Here is a 9626-nt window from a genome sequence, read left to right on the forward strand (position 1 = left end):
GGGAGACGTCCAGGGGGAGGAGGAGGCAGCCAGGCAGGGAGGAGGTGGCCGGGGCGCGTGGCCGCGCGCGCCGGGCGCGTGCCCGTCCTCCTGGCAGGGAGGAAGACGACAGGGGAGGGAGGCGGCGGTGGGCTGGGCCGGTTCTGCTGGGCCACCAGGTGAGTGGGCCTCGGGTAAGCGTCAGGTAAGTTCCTTCTCTCTCTCTCTTTTATTTCTATTTAATTCTGTTTTCTATTTTCTGTAGTTTGTTTTGATTTAGTTTTAGACACTAAATCATTTTTATTGCTTCTGATAATTATGGTAGGGACTAGTAGGATTATTCCAAAGCCCTTCATCAAAGATCAGAATTATTGGACATATATTAATTAATTAAGAAATATATATCCAATGCAAATAGTTATTATTTAATTCAAAGGCCCAAAATAATTAACTCTGAGATACCAAAAATATTGTTTTGAGTTTTACCTCTTTGCAATATTTTCAGAGACTAAGAGGAACATTTTTTTGGACTTCTTTGAGAAGATTTTAATGTTGATCATTTTTAGAAGGTTTCTGGGGCTTTGAAAATCCCTCAATTCAAATTTCATTTGAATTAAAACATGATGCTCACATGAGGTCTAGCCTAGTGCATAACAGGACCAGGGATGTGACAATATATTACCTGATTGCTACAGCTGAATTGAATTTGTTCGATGGAGGACCTACGACAGAGATTCTCAAGAGGATCACCACGACAAGTGATCTGAATTCTCTTTCCCTTGTGTCAAAGCAGCTCTATAAGGTAGAGGGGAATCAGAGGGGTGCTATCCGTGTTGGTTCCCATCTTTGCACTGCTACAGAAGCACTGACATCATTGTGCGCCCGCTTCCCAAATCTGCGGAAAGTGGAAATCGATTACTCTGGTTGGATACCTGGACATGGAAAGCAGTTGGACAACAAAGGCCTTTCTGTGTTTTCATCTCACTGTTCCTCACTGATTGACCTAACCTTAAGCTTCTGCTCATGCATCGATGACTCTGGGCTTGCTTGTTTAGCTTATTGCAAGACACTGGTGTCTCTCAGGCTCAACTCCGCACCAAAAATAACGTCAGTTGGGCTTTTCTCGGTTGCAGTTGGTTGCGGAAGTCTATCTGCTCTCCACCTTATTGATTGCGAGAAAATCAACACTGTAGAGTGGCTGGAATACCTTGGTAGGGATGGATCGTTGGAAGAGCTTGTAGTGAAGAATTGCCAAGGAATCAATCATCATGACTTCCTAAAGTTTGGTTCTGGATGGATGAAGCTCTAGAAGTTTGAGTTTGAGAGTAAAAGAGAAAGATGTGATCGTCTTCTAGGTGATGTGGTCTATGACTCCTCGTACCATGCTCACAGTACGGATAGATATGGTTTCTGCTGTGAGAGTTTGAAGGATTTAAGGTTGGCTCATATTAAAACTTGGCCAGAAGTAGGTCTTCGTCTTGCCTTGAGTATGTTCGTGCCCTAAATGACAATGACATTATTGCATTATCTCGGAGCTGCAGCAACCTTAAAAGCATCTCACTTTGGCTCAACCTGCAGCGCTACTCTAGTGATGTCAGCTATTGTGAGACGAGGACGTCATTTACTGATAACAGACTTTACGCTCTAGCCTGAAACTGTCATATGCTTCAGATGGTAGACCTCAGCTTTATAGGATGTTCCCGTGACTGGCCATCAGAAATAGGATTCACACAAGAGGGTTTTCTGGTGCTCATTCAGTCCTGCCCGATTCGTGTTCTCGTGCTAAACACCGCCAACTTCTTTGATGACGAGGGGATGAAGGCCCTCTCATCCTCACCACATCTGGAGACACTCGAGCTTATATTGTGTCATGCAGTAACTGATGCTGGGATGTGCTTCATTGCGCACACCCCATGCTTGAGTAATCTCACACTTCGGTCGTGTCATAACGTTACTGATGTGGGAGTGGCTGAACTGGGACGTGCACATAAGTTAGAGTCTTTGGTTGTTGAGTATTGTGGTGAGGTATCTCTGCAAGCTGTGCAGGGTGTTGCCAAGTCAGTTCACTACAGTGACTATTCAGATTTCTTTATGAAGAAAATTGGTCTTGGCGCCTATTGATGAAGTGGTCTCCAAAATTTCCAGTATGAATTTGCTGCTAAATCCATTAAGTTGTTCAGTGTGGATCATCCGACCCAGATTCACCTCTCTGAACTTTTTGTTGCCCTCTACCTTTACGGCAATGATTTTCCTTTATGACAGTCTATAATGATGAATTCCAGATGACAACTAATTAATGAAACTTTAATAGTAGGCACCACTTGTGTATTATTATCAACCGTAATTCTGGTTGCTTAATTTCTACCCTCTGTAGCGAAACCGGCATAAGTAGGCCACAAGATTCCCTGTTTCTGCTGTGGAGGCACCATATGACCTTTTGGTGTTATTTATATTATTTAAGCAAATGTCATAAACCCTTTTCTCATTGCGTAAGTGATTTAGAAGACATATATCTGCCTGCTATGTTCATGTGCCAATTTTAGTATGGATAAATGTAGTAATAAGTCAAGTTTTGATGCTTGTTTTGTTGATATTGACTCCATTGGAGGGTGTCTTTGATTGCTTCTCAAAAGAATAGTGCTAGTTACTACTCCCTCTGTAAACTAATGTAAGACGTTTTTGAAGTTCAAATTGAACTGCAAAAACGTCTTGTATTAGTGTACAGAGGTAGTAGCATAATTGTGGATGTTTAGATTCCAAAATGACCTGAAGTTGAGGAACAACTGAAACTTGAGTGACTACTGAAAGCATATAACATATCCATCACATCATGTCTTTGCTCTGGACATCCAACACTCAAAAACATTTCTTAACTTTTTTAGGGGGTCGCATCTCTTTTTACCTATCAAGAGTATATATGTTGACAACTCGTTGCATCAGTTCAGCTAGTAGGAACAGCATTTGCCTTGTATTTGTAGCTCATCAAGATGCCAACTTTGCTTTGCTGGCTATTTAATTTGTGTTTTTATACTTGAGCTAAAATGAAACATGCGCCTTTCCCTTGCTAAAAAAGGAAGACTAGTTTATTTATTTACATTAGCAATCTGGCAGATGTACAGGAGGTTGCAATTTTTCTTCAGCTTGTGTGGGGTGTGGCCAAGATGCTGCTTGCTTCTAGATGCCTTGAATTTCACAAGATGCAGCCAAACACACAAATTACATTGTTACAAAAGCCCATGAGCTACAGAGTTTGCATCACTGTCTAGGAAAAAATTCAAGGAGTAAATTAATCTGTCATTTTTTCCACAGGAGAAAACAGGAATAGATGGCGACACTGAAGAAGAAAATTTTGGTGTGTCAGATGTTACACGGCAACCAACACATAGTCGGGCTGGTAGACGTACAAAAAGCGCCAGTAACCCACTTGAGTTTGTATTTTCTTCACTTTGTGTGGTCAAGATGCTGCTTGGCTGCACAGGCTTTGAGTTCAAGAAGTTGCAGCCATGGCCTCACATTCGGACACACGACTTCCAACAAGACTTACGGTCCAGCATTTGTGTTAAACAGAATTCAACACTGAAACCTTTATTTCTACCACAGCCGGTGGATAGAATTCAAGCATGGAATTTTCCCGCGATTTGTAGTTGCATTGCATTGCGCCACCCGTCATGAGTCCTTATCTATACTTGGTCTATGTACCAGCTGAGAAGAGAAAAGGGAAACCTTTTAGAGAATAGCTTAAGACATATATAATGAAGCAGTTTTACATGATCAAATAAACAAGGAAGGATACCATCAAAGAAAAACTCTACTGCATTGTTAACTCAAGTCGTTCAGTGCATGAGTTGTTGATGGAGGAGAATTGGGAAATATATGAGCAGGCGTACGCCGTGGGTATTGCTTTCTAGGAATAAGTCCTGTGTCATTTTTCCATAGGAATGAGGAGAGAAAATAGAGGAAGAGATGGCAGACACTGAACAAGGAAAACCGGCGCCCAGCAGCAGTTGCCAAAGGGATGTGCCAGCGTCCCAACAAAGAGCTTGGAACTTCCAGCAGGCAGAGATGGCAACACTGAAGGATAGTCATCCAGTAGCAGCTTAAGACACTGAAACTTTTGTTTTACCATCGGTAGAATCCCACGTTTAATCGTTGCGTTGCACCACAAGTCATGGTTCCTAAAAGCCAATAAGGGAAACATTAGTACTGTAGAGAACAGCTAAAGACAAGCTGCTTCAATTTCTTTAGCGGAATTGCCATACAAGTTACATGACCAAATAAACAAGAAATACTGATGGTGAAGGACTCGAATCATGCAGATACATGTCTTGCACGAATCTTGGAGCAACCGACAGTCTTCTTCACCACAAGCCTCATTCGCAGGGACCTTGATTTTAAGAGTTCGTTCAGACGATGTTGAGGACTGAGGCACTGCTGCTCCCAGCCGAAGCACCCGGACGAAGGACAAGATTGCTGCAGTGCCGGGAATGCAGCTCCCGTGCAGACAATGTTGAGCATGTCAAAAAGAAAAGCCATAGTAATAGTTGAGTTCTTCTGATTATTCTCTGAAGTAAGGAAGCAATAGTAATACACCCTTTAGATTACTCATAGATTACAAAAGGGCATACCTGGGAGTATTGGCGTGTCGGATGCTACACTGCAATCAACACATATGCCGGCAGGCAAACATACAGAAAGCGCCAGTAACCCACTCGAGCTTGGATTTTTGCTTCAATTTGTGTGGTCAAGATGCTGCTTGGCTGTACAGGCTTTGAATTCCACAAGTTGCAGCAACTGCCTCATATTCCGTCGGACACATGACTTCCAACAAGACTTGGTGTCTAGGATTTGTATTAACCAAAATCCAACACAAGCCTTTATTTTTACCGCCGCCGGTGGATAGACTTCCAGCACGGAATTTTTCCACAATTTATAGTTGTGTCCCGACTCCTTGTGCTAAATCTTTTGTTCTACGTACCAGCTGAAAAGCGAAAAGGAAAACATTGGTACTGTGGAGAATAGCTTAAGACAGGTTGCTTCCATTCTTTATGGAATTGCCATAACTGAAGTAGTTACAAGTTACACGATCAAATGAGCAAGAAGTACTGTCAAACCTATCACAGGCCATACCATCTGATAAAAACTCTACTGCAATGTTAACTCGAGTGTATAAGGTGCATAAGCTGTAGATGAAGGGGATCTGGAATATTTTCGGGAATTCTATCCCTGCCGTCAGTTTCTTGGAATAATTACTGTGTCATTTTTTCCGCAGGCATGAGAAAAGAAATAGAGGAATGATCCAAGAAGCAAGCACTTCTATTCTATATTGTCATAAGAACTTTAGGTTTCTTTGATTTTTGCAGAAACAGAAGCAGATTTAATTTAGAAAAACTGATTGTCATGCACGGACCTGAAGAGCATACAAGATAAACCTTTATTCACGTGCCAAGAGGTGCATGTCGAATCAAATTTTAGGTGCATAGTATGTTACATATGGATTTGCAAACCTGAATCTTGAGTTCTTTGGCTTGTTGTCGTTTTTATAATTGAATGTATTAGCATATCTCAAAAATTTCATTTATATCATTAAACAGAATAAGCAGTGTCACACAGACCCTCTTGTAAGTAGGTTATCTTCAATAGCGATGATTTAATAGATCTAAGCAGAGTCATTGGTTCTGAAAATTTATCACACGTTACTAGTGCGTTTTTTTTGTTTCAACAGACAGCCGTGTGCCTCTTCCTGGGACGCTGCTCTGTGTGCCTCTTCCAGGGACACTGCTCCGTGTGCCCCTTCCCGGGAAGCTGCTCCTTGTGGTGCCTCTGCCCTGTACGACGCTCTCCGGCTGCTGCTTCGACCCAAGTTCCGACACCATGTAGCTCGTCAAGGTATCATTTCCTCTCTGCTCTATCTCTCTCACTCTTGCATGTTCTGCATGTCCCTCTCATCAATTACCTGGAGATGTTTCTTAATACACCAATTTGTGTGTCTAGTATAAGATTTGAAAAGATGAGATGAGCTCTTGTCTGATTATCCGCACAATTTTTTCTTCTGCTCTGTCTAGTATATTCCTGATTATGTATTCATGCCCGACCCTAACTCTAGCAGCAGCACTAACGGTACGCCATGCCCAATCATGTCCCATGTCTAGCGCTAGCAATTGCATAGCTTCCAGTGCAAGACTGCAATTTTTTTGTGGTTGTTATACGTAATACAGATTTGCTTTTCCTAAAACCACATGGTACTAGTTGTATACCACACAAGGGAAAGAATTTCAGTATTAGAATTTTTTATGTTTGAAACAATATTGCTTTCCTCTGTTTAGTTCAATGTTTTATTTCTATCTATGCGACTGAATATTTGACATTGGTTAATATGTCTTGGGTTAGCATTTTGAACTACTTCCTTTTGCAGTTGGTGCTAGGTGCAGAACCCAAATTTTTATTCACAAATTTGTACCTTCCTAAGCTCGTTTGTGCTACTACATGCCTGTTTAAGCTATCCATTTCTTTTTCTCCACTTTACTTGTCTTTTTGCCTACGAAGCACCGATACGCCAGAAACTGGAGTATCGGCGTACTAAACGTTCCAGATACGGCGATACGCACGATACGGCTAGGATACAGGTACCGGCGAAGTATCCTATTTTCCGATTTAAAAAGAAAAGAAAAAACGTTGATACGTCCTGTGCATCGTCTACGATACGGGAGCGACACGGCAGCCCACTGGAAGACCCATGGCTAACCCTAGCATCTGGGCTCCCTCTCTTTTGTTTTGTTCGCACGACAGGAACTTGCACGAGGGAGCCGCCGCCGCTGGACAAGCCTCCCCGCCGGCCGCAGCCGCAGACTGGAGTCACTCGCCGCCTGGAGGGGCTCACCGGCGCCGCCTGGAATTGCCTCGCTGCTGCCTCAACTCGCCCCCACCGGCTGGAATCGCCTCTCCGCTTGAATCTTCTGCTCTTCTCCACCGCCGTCGCAACTCACAAGGTAAACATCAATTACCCCGAGCCCCTAGTGATGTACTGATGTGTGCTTGATCTTGATGCATGCTTGGCTGCTTGCTGGCTTCCATAGACCGTAGTAGCAGACTCTCTCATTAGGTAGTAGTAGTACTATACTAATTTGGATCTGATGTATGTTTGGCTGCTTGCTGGCTTCCATGTGGGGTGTGCTTGCTGTGTTGCTGCTTGTTGATGTTTGTGGGATAAAATTATTACTTGCTGATGTTGTTGCTGCTGTCTATTGCTAGGGAAGGAGATAGAAGTACAACATGGCATTATAGGGAGTTCCATGGCAACATTTTGATCTCATCTCACACATTTTATTATGTTGGCTTTTATTACATGTCATTTTATAATTATTTATATATATACTTGCCATGTCGCATATTGCTGTTTCTACAGATTGCCGTATCCCGTATCGCCGTACTCGTATCATCGTATCGGTGTCGCCGTATCGGTGCAACATAGCTTCTTGCAGCTTTGAAACTTTAAAGTCTGCCATGAGTTTGAGTTGGGTTCAGAATTGCTTCCAGTAGGTTTGCATGTAGGATTTTATTTTTGGCTCGGATGAAATTCCAGGGTTCGATGGTCTGTGTGGAGCTGATGATGCAAACACGAACATCCATCAAAAGCTTGTTGCTGTCAGCAACAAGAGTATGTATACGCCATATAACTCTTGGTTATTCCTGCCATGGCTACTTAGGTGGCTTTGCTGGACTCACTTGGCTTGGTAAATAATACTCTAGTGGTTGTATGTTACCTAGTTATTAAACCAGTGAATTTTCCTCTGGCTTTGTTCTAGAAAGATAAACAAGCCTCTGTTCTTGCCAAGTTAATTACCCGGCATCTTTTCATGTTACATTTGGCTTGGTAAATTCCGTGGAACACCGTGGACAGGGAAAAATTAGGCTGTTCTTGTTTTGTTGCTTATAATCTTCATGTGATTTTCTTTCTTTCTTTTTCCCACTTGATTGCAGATTTTGGGCAGCTGGAGCCATGCTCCATGGACGAGGAGGATGACCGGGACCCCAAGCCCAAGCCAACGAGCACGACGAGGTAATCGTCGAGTCCGGGGACCTTGACCTCGACTCCCCACATAAGGTCTTGGCTCTGCTCTTCTCGACTATGAAGTTCTTCCTCCAATTTTTGTTTATATTTTTTTAGTGGATATACAATATAATTCTTGTGTTATGAAGTTCATTTCTGAACCAAAGTACTATGAGCTAAAATACGGTATCTATGCTCATATATGATTGTATTTATTTTCTGGTTATGAAACCAAACTAGCATAGTGAGGTCCATTTTGTCTTTGTCTGGTCCACCCAAACTGAAACAAAAATCCATTTACCGAATGTAATCTAGGTGGCTGGTGCTTTATTTCTTGCTTGTTCATTAGCTATTGTGTTGATAACTTTTGTTGTTTTCCAAAGTCGAAATTGCCAGCAGAATTAATGTTGCTTGGCATAGTAGTCCGCCCCTTGTGGCATCTAATTAATGGAGAAATTTTGGACTTTGATTTCCGGTCCTAGTTGGCTGTATTGACCCGTCTGGTATTGCTGTGAATTTGCATATATGGCTGTCACTTGTAAATTCTCTCTAGATTGATCAATAGAGTAAAACAAGAACTCACTATTTACCTGTCTGGTGTCTTACGCATTTCCTATCTAAAGTCTAGGATTTGTCATGTGTTAAACTTTGCTTGACTTGTTGCATGTGTTGCGCTTCAGATGCAAATGCACGGCAGCGAGAGATTGATGATGTCGACGTCGTTACCCCCAAAAGTTGCAAGGTGTCGAAGTGCTGAGAGGTGGAAGCATTATTGTGTAAAAAGGCAAGATGAGGCGGACTTGTGTTTTTCTTTGTTGGCTGGTAGCTGTGGACGTGTACTAAATGAAATGGCTGGTGATAGTTGTTCTTGTACACAAGATAAAATGGCTTTGGTTTCTTGGTTTCATGGCTTTGTTGGATGGTAGCTGTGGAAGTGAGCTCAAGTGTTGAATATTGATGTCTGTCATCTTGTTCATGTTGTTCCCAGTCACTACTTAAAGCAATAAACTCCTGAGGGATTGAAACTTGCCACTGCAAATTTATCAAATGTGCCTTCAAGTTGTTCAATCAGGATGAGCAACATTTCAAACTGAATGTGCATAATGTTTTGTCGCTCATGAATTTCAGAATCAACATGCATGTAGCTGGTGTCTACTTGTATGCACCATTGGAATCAGTCTAGATCAGTGTCAGTTGTGAGGAGATGTAATCTAGGTTTATCTACAGGCCCCATTTGTATCTAAAATGATGTGCCTCGACATACATTGGATTGACCATGATTTGTAAACAGAAACTCATGTTTCATAGTTACTGATAATTGTAGTGCGCAATGCTTGTATTTGATTGGAAATGAATATAGGCTCTAGTGCCTTTCTTTTTTATTACAATTTGAAGGAAAATGAAATGACAGAGCAGCAACGGGAGAGATCAAACAAGATGACAAGTGAGTGGCATGAGAATGTTGGTCTGAATATTCCAAAAATGTGGACTTAGGACCCTTTGAATGTTTACATTTTGGTTGGACATGGCATGGCAGCCATATGCATGCACTTGGAGGCTCTCAACTACACGAGATGTGTTTGAGGTGCTACAGTTTAGT

General features: G+C 42.2%; 1 long non-coding RNA gene and 1 pseudogene across 1 annotated transcript; both read left to right on the top strand.

Annotated features, from left to right (window-relative positions):
* Window positions 1–5333, top strand: part of LOC119350810 — a 20388-nt pseudogene extending 15055 nt beyond the window's left edge.
* A 127-nt stretch (window positions 5334–5460) lies between these two features.
* On the top strand, window positions 5461–9073 carry LOC119361842. Its single transcript, XR_005173004.1, has 3 exons — window positions 5461–5865; window positions 7957–8080; window positions 8707–9073. It is a non-coding gene; the product is annotated as an uncharacterized LOC119361842 (long non-coding RNA).
* The last annotated feature ends 553 nt before the right edge of the window (window positions 9074–9626 follow it).

The sequence above is a fragment of the Triticum dicoccoides genome, chromosome 1A (genome assembly GCF_002162155.2).
Source record: "Triticum dicoccoides isolate Atlit2015 ecotype Zavitan chromosome 1A, WEW_v2.0, whole genome shotgun sequence".
NCBI lineage: Eukaryota > Viridiplantae > Streptophyta > Magnoliopsida > Poales > Poaceae > Triticum > Triticum dicoccoides.